Source organism: Culex quinquefasciatus, chromosome 3, assembly GCF_015732765.1.
Source record: "Culex quinquefasciatus strain JHB chromosome 3, VPISU_Cqui_1.0_pri_paternal, whole genome shotgun sequence".
Classification (NCBI taxonomy): domain Eukaryota; kingdom Metazoa; phylum Arthropoda; class Insecta; order Diptera; family Culicidae; genus Culex; species Culex quinquefasciatus.
In genome coordinates, this window is record NC_051863.1 from 15,392,911 (window position 1) to 15,414,049 (window position 21,139).

General features: G+C 33.2%; 1 protein-coding gene across 1 annotated transcript in view; it reads left to right on the plus strand.

Annotated features, from left to right (window-relative positions):
- The window catches only part of LOC6054176 (lachesin), a 149,789-nt gene that overhangs the window by 16,662 nt on the left and 111,988 nt on the right, over positions 1 to 21,139 (plus strand). The window lies entirely within an intron of this gene.

The window sequence follows — 21,139 nt, forward strand, 5'->3', positions numbered from 1 at the left end:
ACGAGAAGTTCCTAATTTTTGGGTTAAATTATATTTTTTTTTCTCTGGGCCTTATATCAAATTTGATGTTTAGTTTGACAGTTGAAGTTTCAAAATTTAAAACAAAACATGAAATATCGATTAATAAACTTTCAAAATACATATATTGCATCCACCCTTCATCTGGTGTTGAAGTATTTTCCCAACCTCCCTCCCATCGTCGTCCCCGGCAACGTAATAAATAAATGTCTGAAAGCTCTGAACTTTCGCACCTCGAAAACCCCCTTTCGCTTTTTTTTCCTGTCGACAGCACCACTGCTCTGTGACAAGCACGTGTTTTTCGAAAAAGTTTTCTCGGTAAAGGGGTAAGAGGTGAGCCAGCTCTTCATCGGTTCAAAGTTGGTCTCTTTTTTTCGGGAGTCAGAATGTATGGTTAAAAATTTGATAACATCTTAAAAAGCTAATTTTAAAAATCTTTGAAATTTAACCAAATTTATCTTTTAATCCTACAAAACAACTGGATTAAATTTTGAATTGGAGTTCTGCTAGAATTTGCTACTTTTGCCGAAAATGAACATTTTGCCGAAAGTATTTTTAGCGATAAAAAAATAGTAACGTTTTGATATTTATGTATAGCTATTTGAAAGAATGCAAGAACACTCATTTAAAAAAAATACTATGTTTTATGAAAATTGCTCATGTTTAATAGAATTCAAAAACCCGAATAAATAGAATATTAAAAAAAATTATAAGTTTTTGCATTTTTTTTCAGACACGAGTAGTTCTTTGAATTATATGAGAAAAAATAAGCGTTTTTTAGTCCTTTTCGCCCAAAATTCCGTCGTGAAACTATTTGATTTTCCTGTCAGCTGTCCATACAAAAATGATATATGAAAATTCAAAAATCTGTATCTTTTGAAGGAATTTTTTGTTCAATTTGGTGTCTTTGGCCAAATAGTAGGTATGATTAAGGACTACACTGAAAAAAATGATACATGGTAAATTTTTTTGGGTGATTTTTTTAATTTTTTTGTCACTAAGACTTGATTTGCAAAAAATAACACTATTTTAGATTTTTTTTGATATTTTTTACTAGACATCAAATGCCAACTTTTCTTAAATTTCCAGAACGGGCAAAAAATCTTTGACCGAGTTATGATTTTTTGAATCAATACTGATTTTTGTCAATAAATCGAAATATCGGTCGCAAAAAATTTTCAACTTCATTTAGTGAAATTTTGATAAAGTGCACCGTTTTCAACATATAGCCATTTTCAAGTATCTTTTTTGAAAATAGTTATTCATTTTTTTAAATTAGTGCACATGTTTGCCCACTTACAAAAATATTTTTGAAAAGCTGAGAATATTCTCTATAATTTGCTCTTTTGAACTTTGTTGATACGACCCTTAGTTACTGAGATATTGCCTCACCCAAACAACCCTTCATTTTCTATTGTCGATATCTCAGCAACTAATGGTTTGATTTACAATGTAAAATTATAAAACATTTTCGATATTTTCGAAAGCAATATTCTCAACAAAAAAAAATATCAATGCTAACATTTCAAAAGGTTGCGATATAGAATGTTTGGCTCTTTTGAAATGTTAGTCTTGATTTTTTTTTGAAAATATTGTTTTCGAAAAGATTGGAAAATTTCACGAATGTTTCATGTATTAAGTTGCTGAGATATCGAATTTAGAAAATGGTTGGTTGTTTGACACTTCCATTAACATTTTGATGTTTTTTGAAAAAAAAAAAAATATTTATTTTTTTTTTTGAAATTATGAGCAAATGTACCGCAAACAGTTTTGATTGGTTAAATTTTAGTAGTTGGGACATTCTACCTTTCACTATTTTTTTTCGCGATTTTGAACTGTTTTTTTGCCTTTCTTACAAAAGAAAGGTTTAAGGTTTGCTTTTGGAAAAACGCTTTTTTCAGAAATCTAAAAAAAATCGTGCACGGCGAGTATTCGTCCCAGGAAAAAATCCTATTACTAAATAGAAGGTTTAGATGCGCTCTTTCGATTGAATTTTGGCCCGAAACCCTGAACTCAAAGTCTGAATTTTGAGAGCTCTTTTTCTGAAATACATGGCCGATGTCTGTATCCGCTCTTAAAAATTTGTGTCTTCCATCACTGGAAAACCGCTCGTGAAACCCACAATTTTTAAAAGCCAGATCTGTAGCCGTGGGGTCGGAGACGAACATTTTATTTTTCGATTCACAATTTTCGACCAGTAAATGTGGTCAAAGCCATTTTTAGAGGTATTTTTTGGACTATTTTACAGATAACACTATCAAATTTAAAGAATTCAGTTTCAAACAAAAAGCCATTCGAAAACATGCGCCATAAACTGTTTGGGCCCAAAATTTGAAGCTTTTTCAAAATGTATTTCCAGAGATATAGCGATTTCAGTGTTTTTCGTCTTATTTTTACCCTATTTTTTCCTATTAAATTTTTGGATTTATACAAAATCATATACTGAACATCAAATTTGAAGTCCCGGCTCGTTCTCGCTCGAAAGCTCGACAAGTCGTCAAGTCGAAGCTTCAACGCCAGCGCTTTTACGCTTGCGCGTTTTACGCTGCGCGTGAAAGTGTTCTTTCTGGCTTCTCATAATTGATCGACAAAGTGCAATTGCGATACATATTTTTTTAAGTTAATCATAGACTAACATTATAGACTGAGTACCCTTTATTTTTTTATTTTTTTTCTTATAATGTCAATCCAATATGTTTTTCTTAATTAAATTTAAATGTCTTGCGACAAATAATGTACTTCTGAAATTAAAAAAAATGGCATTTGAGGTTAACCCTTAAAAGATTCGAAGCTTTAGGTAAAATTCTCACTGGATGGTATCATTATGTTTTTGAAAAAATAATTGCACCAAAATATATCTCGGGGTTTCATCATTTTGTAAGAAAGGCTCTGTTTCACCTCTGGTGATATTAAATCGGGTTTTTTTTATTATTTTCAAGAAACATTTTCCGTCGTTTTGTTTTGTCCATAATTTAAAGTGCGCCGTTTTCAAGTTAAAACCTATTTTAAACTAAAAAAAACCTTTTTTCACATTTTTAAAATAGTGTTTTTTTCGTCCGTCTTTTAAATTAATAATTCCAAAAAGCTGAGAAAATTTTCTTTTCTTGATATTGTTGGTAAAATTTTTGGCCTTTCAAAGAATGAAAATTTGAAAAAAAAAACTTATCAAATAGCTTTATTTTTTCCAATTTTCAATGTAAATAATAAACCTTTGTGAAGTTTTCTCACCTCCTTGAAAAAAAAATAACTTCAGGATGTCAAAATCCCGACTAACATTTCAAAAGGGCTTAACACTTATTGTTTAAAAAGTGAATTAGAAAAAAAAATACTTTTTAGATGAACAAAGGTACCTTAAAAGTTAAACTTTACTTTAAAAAGACAATTTATTCGAAAAATTTAACATAACAATTTTACCATATTTTGTATGTTTAATTCAAAAAGAACATTTTAAGGTCGTAGAAGGTGTCCTTCACTGTTGTGGCAATGACTGTCAATGATGGTTCTGAATTCAGGGTCCAGAAATAGTAAATTAAAATGAAAAAATAATCACTATATGTAAAATGCTTTTACAAACAACGCAAAGAAAACCATTTTTTGATTGAAACATTCTGAATCAAGATTTTATTTTTTTCTAAAATAAACATGGCCGCCAAATGGCCGATCTGGAATGATGCCTTTCAGAGCCTTAACATTTTAGCAAATTTTAAATTTTGGAACCACAGATTGAACTTTACAAATTAAACAGTTTTTAGATTTTTTATTCATATTTTGCAAATTATCGGTAGTCAAATTTGAAATATTATTTTTTTTTTAAATTTTTGCCCCTCACCTTCGACCTTGACCAGAGCCGAGCGACAAAAACTGAACTTTTTTATTACTCACATCGGTAAAGAGTGAGGAAGGCATCAACCACATTGGTGGATAAAGTTTGTTTTTGTGGTAAAAGTTGAATAAACATTTAAGGATTTTTTTCCGTGCACTATTTTTTTCACGAAAAGTTTTTATGAAAATCTACAAAATTGCCGACTGTACCAAATCGAATAGAAATTTAAACTTACAAATGTTTTTAAACTAAATTTATTTATCGAAAAGTCGACGTTTAGTTGCCTTTAAAAAATTTCCAACAGATTATTTTACATAAATCCTTACACAATGCTGAAATGTGTCAAAAGCTCAAAATCTCGTAATATGATTTTTAAAAGCATTTTATGATACTTTAAGCTTGAAATTTTTGAAATTATTTTCAAATTTGCTAACAAAAATTACTCTAGTGACATGTTTTTAAGAGTTACAGTCGTAGATCGTGCCTAATCGTGAAAATTAGTTTGGTTGATCCAACCTTTGATTCCTGAAGTTTTTGTTCTAAAGAATGAAAATTATGAAAAATACGATTTTCTTAGAGTTATCCATCCAGCTCACGATATCTTGAATACTTACTGTTGATCTGGGTGCAGAATAGTGGTCCGCAAAGCGGCCTCAATTCAGAACTGTCAAAGCGGAACCAATTTACTGTTGGAAAAATGATGCCAAGAAGTGGCAAGTATTGTAATCGATCTATAATTAATTTTGTCAGGAATAAAAAGGTCGAGGGCGTCGAGCTTTTGAGGTATTCAAAGTCAACAAATCTCAAGAAAAGGGATACATAATCTCGTAACTTCCATTCGGTTGCTCTTCTGATTCACAAAATTTCTCCCACTTCTGACGCAATTTTTCGTCAGGTTGAAAACAAAGAAGGACTATTTTGGCCGCCCATCGTTTAGTCTACGAATAAAAAAAGCGCAAAGAACTTATTTTTTCAGCGAAAACACTTCTGGAGTTTTTTTTTGAAAAGGTCCAATAAACTAAATTTTCAGTTTTTTCTTTTTGGGTGTTTTTTAATACCCCTGACTCAAGGCGGTTTCAAAAACACCCAAAATGCAAAAAACTGGAAATTTGGTTTATTAGACCTTTAAAAAAAAAACTCCAGACTTCAATATTATCAGATACAAAATGTTTCAAAACGAGTCACTTCAGCAGCAAAAAATATGTCACGCTTGAGCTTGAACATAACCTTCTACTTTGTTTATATTTACAGCTGTAGTGCAGTTGTATTAGTGAGGAGCAGTTGGGATCATTCGGAAATCACGTTACGCATTCTGTCTTTTCAGCACCCAGCTGTTGATCTGTCAAAATTTGAAATGTCAAAAAATGAAATTTTCTTATGCCTTTTTAAAATTTAAATCTGAATTTTGCAGTAACGAATGTAATTTGAAAAGGGGCTAAGTAATTTTACAATTTTTATCGTTTTTAAATTCTACATAGCCTTGATAAACTTCTTAATTTTTTTTTTAATTTTTTCATGCCGCGTTTGTGTGGACATTTCTCAACTGTAAAATGGTTTTGACCTGGGTGCTGAAAAGACAGAATGCGTAACGTGATTTTCGAATGCTCCCTACTGCTTCCCACTAATACAACTGCACTACAGCTGTAAACATAAACAAAGTAGAAGACTATGTTCAAGCTCAAGCGTGACATATTTTTTAGCTGGTGAAGTGATTTGATATGAAACATTTTGGATTTGTTGATGTTAGACTTTTCGCTCAGAAATTATGTGCTTCGCGCGTGTTTTGTTTATAAAATAAACGATGGGCGACCAAAACAGGCCTTTTTTGTTTCCACGTGACGAAAAATTGCGTCAGAAGTGAGTGGAATTTGATGAATCTTAATCTTCCTAAGATTAATTGACTTCGTATGCTTCAAAAGTTCGACGCCATCGATTTTTTTTAATCCTGACAAAATAAATTTTTGATCGATTACAATACTTGCCACTTCTTGGTATCATTTTGCGAACAGTAAATTGGTTCCGCTTTGACAGTTCTAAATTGAGGCCGTTTTGCGAACCACTTTTCAACACCCAGGTTTTGACATATTTTTAGCAAAAAGCTTAAAATATGAAAGTGGAAGAGCGACATAAAAATCGGGAATATTTGGCAACGATCTCAAAAATATTGTATCGACTAAAATACACGCAGAGCATAAATCCACGTTGGTTCTGTCAAAATCTGTCCAGCCAGTGTCATGCGCCATAAATTATTCAAACGCCAATTCGGCTTTTCGTGGGTCAGTTACCTAAACCCCAAGATTTAGCCTCGCCCGTCCAGCAAACCTAAAATATGTCCCCGTTTTATTAGTTGTTACAGCGAAAATAATCGACGCAGAACGCACCTTTTCCCTCTCACATACAACCTTCCCCTCACCACCACCCTTCTCAGAAACACATCCGAAAAAAAAACCCCATATTCAATTCAATTCAATTCGGTTTTATTTGTGAATAATCAATTTACAATGAGTTCATTTAGGTACACAACAGAGTTTTGGTGTTCATTTCAGCTGTGATTTACATCGTAATTCAATCGAAAAATTATTACTTATAACTATGGAATAGACAAGAGTAAGAAAAAGTTTTCAAAAAACTTACAGAAAGTGCAATGGGAAAAGGATAGATAGAGAGAAAGCTTAAAACTAGATCACAGACAAAAATAATATCAATTATAGATGTGCTTGATCATCAGCTCTCCGAGGGCCAGAAATTGCTCCGCCTTGTTACGGCAGCTCCGAAACCGCGTCATCATCTCCCCCCGCGAGAGCAAAGAACTCCGGCAGGGTAAAGAGATCTTCCCCGGTGACTCCTTGCTGGGCCGCATCGCCGCTACCGGCAGCGACCACGCTGGCAAACGAACGCCCCCATCCAGGAGGGATCGCTGGGTTGTCCGCTGGAACCGTACGCTGCCCAGCTGCAGGAACGGCTGCGCTCGTACTTCGCTGAGGAGAGTGGGACGCTGCTGCTTTCTTCTTCCTCTTTTCCTGCTCCTCGAGGTAAGCCTTGCGCGCGACGCATCCGCGGTAGTTACCGGTATGGTTGCCGTCACAGTTTGCGCACTTTACGCGGGGCTTAGTCTGTTCTGCATTTTTCCCCAAGTCCGCCTTACGTGGCAGTGCGCACGCCTCCGAGAGGTGTGACTCACCGCACTTCACGCAGCGGGGCCGGAGGTTGCAGTTCCGCGAGCCGTGGCCGAATTTCTGGCAACGGTGGCATTGCGCTACGTCTGTCGGGTTCTTGGTGTAAAACCGCCAGTTTACCCAAAAACCGTCCAGTGTCTTAGTCCGCCGCAGATCTTGGATCTTGACGGTGCCGCGGTCGAAGTACAACAGGTACAGGTGTGTGTACCTGTGACTGTTGTCTTTCGCGAGAGCACTTTTATCTCCCGTGGCTTTATTCCGGCGTTCGAGAGGTGTCGCTTCAGGTCGGCGATCGGACGGTCTTGGTAACCCTGCAAGACGACCTTAACAGGGGCTTCTCTGGGTCGTATGTGTAGAAGTTGAAGTTGCTACGCTTCAGTTCTTCAAGCACCAGGTCGAAATCTTTTCTGTTCAGTGTGATCACTTGCACTGCCGACTTACCGATTTTCAGACAATATCCGAGGCCTTCCAGCAACTCGTCAACATCGTCCGCCAACGTGTCCAAAACAAAAATTGGAGGTGGTCTTCGTTCCGTTGGAGAATTGTTCTTTTTTGACGTCGGCACTTTTTTCCGTGCACGACCATCATCGTCGTCGTCGTCGTCGGTAATGCTGCTACCGTCAGAGTTGTTATTTTCTTCGTCGTCGCTCAGCATCTGGAACTCGTTCCTGATGGGGATGTTGGCGGATGTTGATGTGCCACTGGTCGTGGCACCGGAAGTACCGGAACGGGTTCGCACTGGTGATCTTGGGACATATCCGGGATGTAGTAACTTTTGTCGATGCCTTCAGCGCTGACGCTCCCCTGCGCGATGGCGGCCGACACGGCGCTGGTTTGTTTACCTTTTTGCACACGGCCGGTAGACGAACTTCGCGGGTTTTCGAGGCCGCACTCGAACTGCCACGGCCACGGCCGGCCTTTGGCATGCTGCAGGAGCAAACTCGCGGCTAATCACGGTAAACTACGGCGAAAAAAATCGAAAAAACGATGGAGCACTGAGCACTTGACTGCTGCTTGCTCTCGTGCGTACACGGAGGTGGAAAAAAAAAACCCCATAAAAATCGTCCCAATTCTACCTTAAACTTTATTGCCCAATAAATCTCGACGACGCCAAGGCCGACGACCACCGCAAAAAGAAATATCGTCCCCAACATGACAATCGTCCAACCAAAAAAGCCTCAACCGCAAATCAAGAAAATTTTCCGGAAACACCAGCAAAAACCGCACCCGGAAAACGGGGTCAAGAATTTGTTAAAAGGATTAGAGCCTAATAACTCTCTAATAAAATAAACTTTGACAGTTAGATTGATAGTCACGTTTTTGGTAGCGATTCTCACTCGTTGAAATTTTCATGTCACACGCCGCCCACAATAACTGAGGAGGACCCTCTTCCGAATCCTGTGGGATTTTGAGCGGGGGACGAAAGTCGGGGCGTCGTCGCCTTTGACGAGGATGCTTATTTGTTTAGGGCTTTTCCCTTGCCTCCCAATCCCCAACCCCAAGAGTATGAAGCGGAAAAGTTTTCCTGGCCGCAAAATTGTACCAAGAAATAAGAGCGGGGAAGCTTTTCTCCGGCTTGATGAAACAACACGGACGGGAAAGTTTTCCTTTCTTGGACGGTGTGGACAGGGATGGGAATGTTGGTTGTTGTGTTTTAGTCATCATTATTTTTTTTTAACTTTACAATGTTAATTTTTATTTTCTGTTTTTTTTATCTTATTTCCGACAAACTTGGTCTGCGTTTTCAAACTACACATTAAATATTTTCTTTTTTGATATTTTTACTTAAATCTACAGTTTAAAATAGTTTGATGCAGTTTGTCGACCAGTTTTGAATCATTTAGCGAATAAACGCTCTAAATTGGAAATATTTTGAATGCTCTCAACTCAACAACAAAGAAAATTCATTTTGTTCCAGAGAAATGTGCAAAATTGTGCTAGAGGTCGTGATGGCTGATCGAACCTAGCAATCTATTGCATGGTAAAAAATACAAATTGTGTTTAGTGCGTGTTTCCAAGTTTTTTTTATTTTTTTTAGATCTAATGTAAAATTTAGAATTTACAATTGTGTGAAGCACAACGCCTTTTATTTTTTTTTTAATTTTCTAAAGAAAAAGTGAAAAAATTCTATAAAAATGTAAACCTTTTTCATTCTTTCCTCAAACTACTGGTTTAGAAATTCGTTAAGAGTCAGGCAAGGATCTGACCTGCATGCAGTTTTCTAAAGTCACCGCCAGAGGCGCTGTCAATATTGTTTACCTGTGGTTTTTGAAAAGGTCGTATGAAATACATACATCATTATTTTTCCAAATTAATTTTTGGAAAGTTTTCACTATCTTTTGCATGTATGTTTGAGATAATTACAAGTATTACTTAAATTTCTCCACATTTAACAATTATAATATCAGAATATTACAAAGTTTTACTTGACCATCCAAGGGTGATTCTCTACCAACTCACACGAAATCGGGAAAATTTCGATTTGCGTGAAACTTTGTCCTAAGCGACAACTTTTGTCCCTGATCACGAATCCGAGGTCCGTTTTTTGATATCTCATGACGGAGGGGCAATACGACCCCTTTTATTTTTGAACGTGCGAAAAAAGAGGTGTTTTTCAATAATTTGCAGCCTCAAACGGTGATGAGATAGAAATTTGTTTTCAAAGGAACTTTTATGTCAAACGCCCGATTTAATGGCGTACTCAAAATTCCGAAAAAACGTATTTTTCATCAAAAAAAAAAACACTGAAAATGTTTTTAAAATTCTCCCATTTTCCGTTGCTCGACTTTGAAATTTTTGAAACATGTCATTTTATGGGAAATTTAATAACGTTCCGAATATACATTGAACCAGAACGGTCATTTTTTCATTTATAGAACAAAATTTTTCATTTTTAAATTTTGTGTTTTTTCCAACATAGCAGGGTTATTTTTTAGAGTGTAACAAAAAAAAGGTTTTTAAAAAGGTACTTTTTGCGTGGTACTTTTTTTAAACTTAAAACATATGAATAGGGTTTGTGAATTTTCACGATTTCGCAGACAGCATGAAATTCGTGAAATTTGACGATTTCCGTGATATCCCGTGAAATTTGTAATTTTTTTCAAATCAATTCTTTTAAATAATAACATTATCAATATTTCATTCATTATTGACTTTTTTATGTAAATTTTATTAGTTTTCAATTGAAAAGTGTGATATGAACCATTTGAAAAAATGTTAGCAGAACCTACATTAACATGAAATTGATAAAACATTTACTAAGAAATGAATGCAGCGAAAACTTGAGTGATGTTTATAAAAAACAGTCAAAGAAAAAAATATAATCTCGCATTTTTTTTAAAATAAAATCTGTATTTTTTCAACCGAAACTTGTTAAATTTTATTTTATTGCGTTATTTTTTTATTTTTTAAGAAATCAATTAATAGCAAACATTCTTTTAAACGTAACATCAAGTAGAAAAAGTCGTCTTTCCCTTTTCCTCAGGTCATTGATTTAACAGGAGGAGCAAAAAAATAGATTGAAAAATTGAATTTCATCAGGGTAAAGAAAAATATTGAGTGAATAGATTGCTACTTACTAGATAATCTAAAAAAAGTTTATCAATTTTACTTAGGAAACTAACTTTATTTTGCAATATTTTCATGACCCGTAATAATAATTAAATCATAATTTAATTTGATATTTAAAACATATAATTTTATAAGAAATTTAAAGAGTCATGCTTGGTTTATGCAACATTAAATAAATATATTATTTGTTAGTTTTTTTCGATTTTGTCTTTTTATCTTTAAAGTCACTTTTTAAAAACATTTAACCTGTTTAATTTTGATTATTTGCGTGAATGGCTACCGTGGAAATTAAAAAAAAAAGTTTTATGTTCGTATTTTTAATAATATGTTGAAGTTTTTTTTGCAGATTAAATTATATTTGCCTATTGATTTTAAATTTATTTTTTGAAAAGTGAGATGAAAACTCAAAAAATATTTTCAACTGGGCAAAATGTCACAAAAAACTTATTTTAATTGATAGATTATTTTGTTGAATTTGGATTTGATATGAAATTCAATAAAATGTAAAGGATAAAATAGTAGCAAATCAGCGAAAACTATTTAGCACTATTAGACAAACATTAAAAAGCAGCTCAATAAATGGCTATACGTGTTTTTTTTTACATTACTCTACATTTTTTTAAGTGTCACGTTCAAATAAAGTTATGATTTTTAAGTTTATTGAATTTTTTTTTTGAAAGCAAGCATGAAAAGTAGTTTTTGAGATAGTTATTTTGAAATTTTTCACGTTCTGCGAAATTTCCGTGAAATTTGGTGTTTTAAAATTAAGGTCCCCATGAAATTTGCAACTTTTTAGCGTGAAAAATCACTAAGGTAGGCTTAGTAATGGTTGTTTAAAAATAGTTCAATTTATGTGTTAAAAAATAAAAATTTGCTAAAAAACTGTTTGGGAAAATTTAATGTTATGTAGATATTTTGTTCAATTGTTTGGAAAAAAGGTATTTTTATTTGTTGTCCATAAAATCACGCTTAACTAATAAAAATTGAATTGAATTTAAGATTTATATGTTTGATTTAGATAAAACTTTTCGCGTGCATTCTCAATATCAATAAAGCCATTTTCCAAGTCCCCATACGAATTTACTGGCTGGAAAGAGAAAATGGGTTTATAAATTTATTAATATCTATATCAAAACACCTTCTTTCTGATAAATTGGAAGTCTTGAAAAAATTTTTGGACTTGTAGGTATTGTTTAGAACTTTTGAGATAAAAATAGAGACAAGGAAGCAAAAAAAAAAAAGATTTTTTATTTTGCTTTTGAGCACTAAATGTTATATTCCCAAATTCGAGGTTATTAATTTCCCAAGTATTTTTTTTTGAAAATGTTTAACTTTTAGTAGTTTCAAAATATGTTATGAAGGAAAAAAATAAATAAGTAACTTTTTTTCCTGTCATTCTCGAAAGATGAAATGACCAAAAATAACACTACCAAAGGATTATTTTTCGACTCTTGTGCTGAAAATTTCTGTTTTTCGAAGAATTTACTGATTGTTTCATTTTAAATCCCATTGAAAGAGTGTTCATGTTTGAATATATATATATTTTTTGTATGAAACTTGATGCAGAACTCGATTTTTTTCAGAGTTTGTCATATTTGTCTAACTATTAAAGCTTACATTTTGTGAAAATTTGCTTTCTCGGTGTTTCCTTAAAAGCTCACATTTTTCTAATCTAATCTAATCTAATCTAACCCTAGCGCAGCCAGTCTTTCGAGGGCATCCTGGAAAATGCCTTAGGTTGATTGACGCCTAGCATCCTCTTGTCATTATTAACATTTGCAGTGCCCCATTGCATTAGAATGCATTGAAACATCACAAACGTTAAAACGGCCAGGCCAACTGCGTAAAGTTTACCGCAAAGATGATTCGTTGAATTGGATTGAGTTTAAACACGAATGTTAAAACAGCAATACAGTTCTGAATCTACAGGGGAGGAAGAAACGTGGGGATCCCCCGCTCACGTTCCTGTGTTTAGAGCAATTTATCGTTGGGAGCAACCATGCTAAGAAGTTTTGGTGCTCCGGGACCCTCTGGGATGGGACATTGTATTTCCACAAATGCCCTGGACACTATTTGCCGTAGTTATAGCGCCACAACTCGCTCTCTGTTGATGATAAAACGAGGATAAGTACAAAATCACGACATTTTTTAATTAATAGGTGTTTAATATAAATACTTAAATATAATTTTAATTTAATTAGCTCACATTTTTCAACTAAAACTTATCGTTTGATTTTCAATGTCAAAAAATGTTCTGCAATCACATTTTTCAACTATTTTTTTTCAACATTTTTGCTCACATTTTTCAACTAAAACTTATCGTTTGATTTTCAATGTCAAAAAATGTTCTGCAATCATATAATTTAAGAATTTTGAATCAATCCTAACATATCAAAAGGGCAAAAAGCACTTATCTTAGACATTTGATTTTCAGCTGATTGAAAGTTTTGCTTTCCGGGGTGCTTTTTCTTATGTTTTTAAATTGCATAATTTTGATCATTTTCTGAAATATTTTAACTCGAAATCTAAAACACTAAGTACAAATAAGTTTGCAGATGCTTCAAAACGCGGAAATGTTAAAGCAAGTTTTGTTCACCCTGAAAATTACTTATTAGAACTAAATAAAGTTTAAGAAAGTGCCTGTTTTTAGTTTGAAAAACATGTTACATTAAATCTTGTTTGATTATTTTTCCTATTACTAGAAAAATTATCTTTAGAGCAAAAAATACCAAAATACCAATTTTCGCTTCGTTTGATACCCATATTGCAAATTTTGAAAATTTGAGTATTTTCGAAAAAATGTAGTATTTTGTGAAAATTTAAGTATTTATTCTTTGAAACTTACTATACTTCCGTATTTAAAATTTATCATAAAATGGTGTAAAAAAGTCGACTTAAGAAAGATTTTGGACGATAGTCCATTCTCGGCGATAAGATTATCGCTGATTGAATTCTCGAAATAACGATAACGATAGATTATCGTTATCGTCGTATTATTTAAGGTGAAACGGGAAGCCAGCGTCATATGGATACCTCGACTCGAGTTTTTGGAAGCAATTTATTTTTGTTTGATTCTGCAAAAAAATCATAGTTCAATATTGATTTGTTTTCATTATTTCTTGAAAAAAGAAAAATCGACATTGCAAAATTGTAATTTCTTCGCTGCATCCAAATTTCAACCTTGTTGTTTTGTTTCCAAACTTCAAGTGGAGTGTGGGCTGATGCCTTGCCTCCCCCTTCCTCCCTGCTAGGAGGGTTAGTCGCTCACTTGAATATCCCCTTCACCTTCCTCCCAATTCGAACCGCGAGCAAATAAAATTATTATTTCACTCACATTATTCCCATCATCGAAATTGCCGCCGGAATATTGTTTCTCGGACCTTTTTTTTTCTTCTCTCGCGCACCAGTCTCTTTCTATCCCTTTCATTCTATTGTGCCGGAAAAAAAAGAGCGGGGTCCTTTGTTTGGTTTCGGGCATACTTTCGGGATTTGGTCCGATTTGGCTCGTGTGCATGTTCCGACTTTTTTTTTTGTTTCTTTTCCTTCCTTGTGTTGTTCTTCTCGGAAACAACTTATCTGGTCGTTATTTATATGGTCTGGTCTTTTTTTTGTGCACTGTTTCTGTTCTTTCCCCGAGTTCCGATGATCATTATTTGCTCGGTTGCTGCCGGATTTTTTCCCTCGCTTTTCCGCGTTGGCCTCTTCAAATTGTTATTATAGGTATTTTGCCTGAAGTTCTTGAAGATTTTTTTGTTGATTTTTTTTTTCGTTCGATTTTGTTTATTTTTCCCCGAGTTGCGTGTGTGTGTTTGTGTGTGTGCATAACAAGCAAAATCGTTTTCGACACACTTGACGACCTCTCGATCCGTGAGGCATGCGTGTGTGTGTTTAAGTGGAACGAGGGTTGCTTTGTTTTTGCTTTCGTGAGTTGATGAAAATGTTTCTGCCACACGTGCCTCGATTGTGGGTGGCTCTCCAAATGTCACATCAATAATGTTTAAACAAGAAAATTGCTTAGTTTTGTGCTACACAATGATGCTACATTTTTAAACTGTTATGATTCTGAATCCGAAAACTGAAAACTGAAGAAATTGAATGAATAAAATAAAAAAATGGTCTTTCATTGAAACATTTGATAATTATCCAACATATTTCAAATGGGCGTGATATTGACTGTTCGACAATTTTGAAATGTAAGTCTTGATTCCAAATTATTAAAAATTTCACAAATGTTTCATTTTGGAATTGAAAATTGGACCATTAGTTGCTGAGATGTTGCCATGAGAAAATGTGGGAACGTTTGGATGAGACTTGAAAAACTTCAATCTTCTTGTTTCTTTTTTTATTCGCTGTATTCTTGCAATTTTATCGGACATTTTCTAAACCATAAAAAATTGAAATGGACACCTATTTAAAAAATCATAATATGAGTTGTTTTAGTTAAAATTTAATTTAATCTTGAAAACGGTGCACTCTATCAAAAAATCTGTAAAATACTTTTCAATTGCAAATATGAATTTACCAAGGTTATTAACGAGTAAATTATCGAGGTTCGATAAAGATAACGACAGTTGGGACGATAACGATAATCTATCGTTATCGTTTTTTCTGATAATTCTATTGGTGATAATTTTATGTACGATAACGGACGGTAACTTATATTTAATATATTTTTAAAATTGAATAAAATCAATCATTTTTTGAAAATATGGTGAGTTTCAAAGTATAAATACTAAAATAAAATCACAATTATTTGAAAGTACACATTTTTTATAATTTTTAGTATGGGTATCAAACAATTAAAAATTATGCATGCATTTTTACTATTTTAGGGTTTTTTGAATCAAATTCTCAAATTTTTTTCTGTCCAGTTGTTTTGCAATCATTAGTTTCCAAAATACCTAAGTATTGACGAAAATTTATTTTTTTGCCACAAAAAAAAGTTTTTGCGGTGCTATACATTGGAATTTCATAAAAATTCAAAATATTTTAAATCCAGCCCAAACATGCTAAATATGATTATCAATGCAGAAAAATGCGTTTTAGATTGTTTTCAGTTGATTTAACTTTTGTATTCATTAAAATTTTGAAGTTTTTTGATAAATATTTTTTTGCCCCTTGATATTTTGGACCAATTTTGAAGGGGGGTGACATAAACTTTGCAAAATATTTGCAACGGCCTAAATAGTGACAAACAGGTAAAATTTTGCTTCGCGTCAATATGGGTATCAACCCTTATTGCGGATTATAAAATTATTAGTATTTTAAAAAAATACGGTATTTTGGGAAAATTTTAGTTTTTTATTCAAAAAATGCTATTTTGTGAAAATTATAGTATTTCATTCAAAAAACTCTGAAACAGTTAAAATACATGCAAATTTTTTTCTTTTTTAGTATTTTCGAGAAAATACGGTTTTTTGTAAAAAAAATGAGAAGTTCATTCAAAAATTCTTAAACAGTAAACATACATGCAAAATTTCGAATCGTTTGATACACATATTACAAATTTTAAAAAAATTGAGTATTTTCGAAAAAATACGGTATTTTGTAAAAAATATTGTATTTATACTTTGTAATTTACTACATTATCAATAAATATATTCTAAGGGAATTGAACATAATATTGATGTTTTAAGTCAATTTATGAAAGATTTAAAAAAATAGTTATCGTCCGTTATCGGCGATAAGATTATCGCCGATAGAATTGTCGAAATAGCGATAACGATAACGAAAGATTATCGTTATAGTCCCGAAGATAACGATAACCATTATCGTTATCGTTAGACAATAATATTATCGACGATAATTCTATCGATTATAACCATGAAAAACCTTGAAATATATCTTTTTTCTTTTTTTTTTTTTTTCAAAAAACCATAACCCGGCGTCATTGTTTTGTTAATACTTCTCTATGGCTTAACAGTTGTGGTCTATTGTCCCCTATCAAATACCAAAAAAATCAAATAATGTTAAAATAAGGATTTCTAGAATTTTGCAAAAAATGTTGATTTTAAAATCGATAGTTTTTCTGTCATGTACCTTTTTTTCCGAATAGTCCTCATCAATCTACAATTTTGCCGAAGACACCTAATCGATCATAAAATTCCTTCAAAAGTTACCGATTTCCGAAAATATAAGGAGACTTGTATGGGTGGTTTACTGACACAAAATTGCTTCTTTGGTCATAGGGAAGGACCCCATATAGTTTGAACCATACTATAAATTATACATAAAATCCAGTTCCGGTTTTAGCAAAGAATTGCTCATTTGCCAAATTTATCTGTTTATTGGTTAAGACATGTTTAATATTCCAAAAAATAAACTTAATTGGCAGCGAATTTAATAACTTATTTATCTGAGCAATAAATATATTCAATACATTTCAGGCAAACTCTGCATTTTAAATTGTTATTAAGACAGAAAATTTTAATTAAATATTAAATGAATTGGTTTTGAGAATGTTTTTGTTTGTCTTAGGCTTGTACAAGAAATTTGGGATTTTCATTAAATAAAATTCAAAATTTCAATTCCGATTTTCAAAATTTCAAAACAATAATTTTTACAAAATGCTTTGTACATTGCCATTCTCAACTTTACGTAAAAAAAAAAACTCAAAAAAAGAATATATTTCATTGAAAAACAAAAAAAAATTCAATACATGCACACTAGGGTGATCAGAAAAAAAACCCTGTCCTACAAGAGGCCAATGGTTTTTTAGGATATTTTAAGGGGTTACATACATGTAGAAAATCACAAAATTTCATATTACTGAAAAATTATCAAATCCACTAAAATGATGATTTTAAACATTCCTGAAAGTTTCATGATTAAACTGAGTAAGAGACGATTTAAGCTGATTTCAAATTTTGTGAGCGGTTTTCTCTTAACGCCGATTTGCTTTACGGGTGCCACGATATCTCGAGATGGGATGGACCATTAGGGTGTAATATCAAAATCGATTTTCCAGCACAGCAATTTTTCAGTTCCTTTTGGGGTCCTAAACAACTCCCCAAAGTTTGGGCACGATTGGTTTAGTCCTCACTTTGCGCAAAGCGATTCAATTTTCCATATAAATTTGTATGGGAAAACCCATTTTTTTGAATTTTGATAATTATAAAATCCTCGTTTCAAGCTGTACTAAATCCGGATTCATATTCGGATGCTCTGGAAGGTGCTCTACAACTTTCCCGAAAAAAGTATGGTGCTAGCATGTCCCTGAAAGAAGATACAGCGTCCTCAAAACTCGTCTAAAACGTTATTTTCGAGCAAAAAACACGTTTTAGACGAATTTTGAACACGCTGTATCTTTTTTTAGGAGCAAGTTAGCACCATACTCTCTTCGGGAAAGTTGTAGAGCACCTTCCAGAGCATCCGAATATGAATCCGGTTTTAGTACAGCGTAAAACTTGGATTTTTTAAATATTAAAATTCAAAAAAATGATTTTTCCCATACAAATTTATATGGAAAATTGAATCGCTTTGCGCAAAGTGAGGACTAAACCAATCGTTCCCAAACTTTGGGGAGTTTTTTAGGACCCCAAAAGGAACTGAAAAATTGCTGTGCTCGCTAAATTTGGACAACTTTATTTTTTTCCATACAACCATATTACACCCTAATGGACCATATTGGCTAAAATTTGGGGTGAAGATTCTCAAGACAAATCCCGTGTGCATAATGAAGCCCAATTTTGAAGTTTTGCTTTTTCAAAAAATACAAAAATCAAAAACTAACGATTTTTTTTGTATGAAAACCACAAAAATATTTTTATCTTTTTTTAAAATAACAGAAAGTGTTATGAATTCTTCTTGAAAAATCAATTTTGGCATAAGATTTGAATAACAGTTAATGTTATCATAACAAAACTTGTTAGTGGTCTCCCGGGCAGACGGTAATAACAAAATTCATGCCATTTCAATAACAAATACTGTTACAATAACAGAAATTGTTATAGAATCTTCTGGAAAAATCCAATTTTGCATAAGGGTATAATAACAATTTATGTTATCATAACAAAAAATGTTATTGGTCTGATATTGGTTGAAATCCAAAACAACTTTAGAATAACATTTCTCGTTATGGAAGAATATCTCCAAATGTTATTGGGATGATCGAATTAGTTGTTAAAATAACAAAAAAAAAAAAAAAAATTGTTCGAAGAATAACTAAAAATGTTATAAGTCTGTTATTACAATAACAATCCAATAACAAAAAAATCATAACGACGAATAACAAATCTTGTTATGAATAACATAAAATTTTATTGGTCTTGTATTTTCGAATATCAAAAAAATGTTATTTCCAAGTTATTTCCGTCTGCTCGGGTCGGCCTTCGTCATGACAACCAGTCAGGAACCAGTTTAACGAGTCTTCACAAAAATTTTGAGCCGATTTGGTCAAAGCAGTGTCGCGATATCGTGGCATCCGTTTTTCAAAACTGCAAGCTTAAAAAAGCTATATCTCGGCGAAGACACAACCAAATGTGTTCAAATTATTTTATTGATAGATGAAAATGTATATTTTAATGTCATAAAAACAAATTAAAAAAAATTAAATGTTTGCTCATGCCAGCCTCTGACATTTTTGCCAATTAAACGTTTGTGCCAATTTTGAGCGAAATTGGTTAAGAGCGAGTTTTTCACCAATGTGTAACAGGTCGTATCGAGGTGCTCCGATTTGGGTGAAACTTTCAGCGTTTGTTTGTCTATACATGAGATGAACTTATGCCAAATATGAGCCCTCTACGACAAAGGGAAGTGGGGTAAAACGGGCTTCGAAGTTTGAGGTCCAAAAAACCTAAAAAATCTTAAAATTGCTCGCATTTCCATAAAACTTCATCAATTCCAACTCTCGTAGATGCATTTGAAAGGTCTTTCGAAGCACTTCAAAATGGGCCATAGACATCCAGGATCGGTTTGACTTTTTCTCTTAGCTTTTGCAAATTACTGTTAAAAATGGATTTTTTTAAAACCTTAATATCTTTTTGCAACAGCTTCCAACACCCATACTTCCATAGGTCAAAAGATAGGTAATTATATGGACTAAAAGCCTACGGTATTAACTTTTTGGCCAATCGCAGTTTTTCTCATAGTTTTTCGATTTTTTTACAACAAACATTTTACAACGTTAGTTTTTGCCCTGTAGGCCTCCATAGTAGCACTTTTTGGTCTCAATTTTGTCATATTTGGAATCCTCGGATAATTTCACGTTAGTTAGAAGTATTGGAGTGGTAAATTTGATTAAAAAAATAATTAAATTAAACACTTTTGAAAAAAGAAATTGATTTTATTTACCCTGCGATCAATGCGTCAAATGTTGTATCAAGTAGGCGAAAACCTGTTTCACCCCTAATCCAACAAATTGTTAAAAAATATTTTAATTCATTCTACATGGCAATTTTTCCAATTAAATTTACAACTCCAATACTTCTAACTAACGTGAAATTATCCGAGGATTCCAAATATGACAAAATTTAGACCAAAAAGTGCTGCTATGGAGGCCTACAGGGCAAAAACTAACGTTGTAAAATGTTTGTTGTAGAAAAATCGAAAAACTATGAGAAAAACTGCGATTGGCCAAAAAGTTAATACCGTAGGCTTATAGTCCATATAATTACCTATCTTTTGACCTATGGAAGTATGGGTGTTGGAGGCTGTTGCAAAAAGATATTAAGGTTTTAAAAAAATCCATTTTTAACAGTAATTTGCAAAAGCTATGAGAAAAAGTCAAACCGATCCTGGATGTCTATGGCCCATTTTGAAGTGCTTCGAAAGACCTTTCAAATGCATCTACGAGAGTTGGAATTGATGAAGTTTTATGGAAATGCGAGCAATTTTAAGATTTTTTAGGTTTTTTGGACCTCAAACTTCGAAGCCCGTTTTACCCCACTTCCCTTTGTCGTAGAGGGCTCATATTTGGCATGAGTTCATCTCATGTATAGACAAACAAACGTTGAAAGTTTCATCCAAATCGGAGCACTTCGATGCGACCTCTAGAACAAACCGAGCAGAATTTACAAATACTGCCTCTTAAGGTTAACCCATTGATACCTAAACTTGAAGTTGGCAAAACATTTTTTTCATGCAAAAATTGCGATTTAATCGCTAATAATTTTTCAGGATCGAGTTTTACAGCTTTGGTATGTTTTACAAAGTTGTAGAGCATTGAATTTCTAATGAGAAACTTTTGGAATTTTCCGATTTTTCCCATGCAAACTTAACCTTCGAGTATAAATGTTAACCGATTTTGCTCATATTTGGCTAAGAGTTCTAAAATAGCACAAGGAAAAATATTCAGCTTGTGGAAAAAAGTCCCATTTTCTGGACACCCTAATGCACACACAAAACATACAACACATCATATCTGACTTGGTGCGTTTCGTACGGTATGTCCACGCATCCTTCCTCCTCTGTAGATTCTGTGAAATGTGATCTTTTCTTCGGCCTGGCTGGGTTGTGTTCGATTAGATTAGATCAGATTAAAAATGGAAAGTGTAGAGCCTCAAGTTACAGGCTGTTAAAAAAAATCCTTTTCTTAATGTATAGAATTACATCT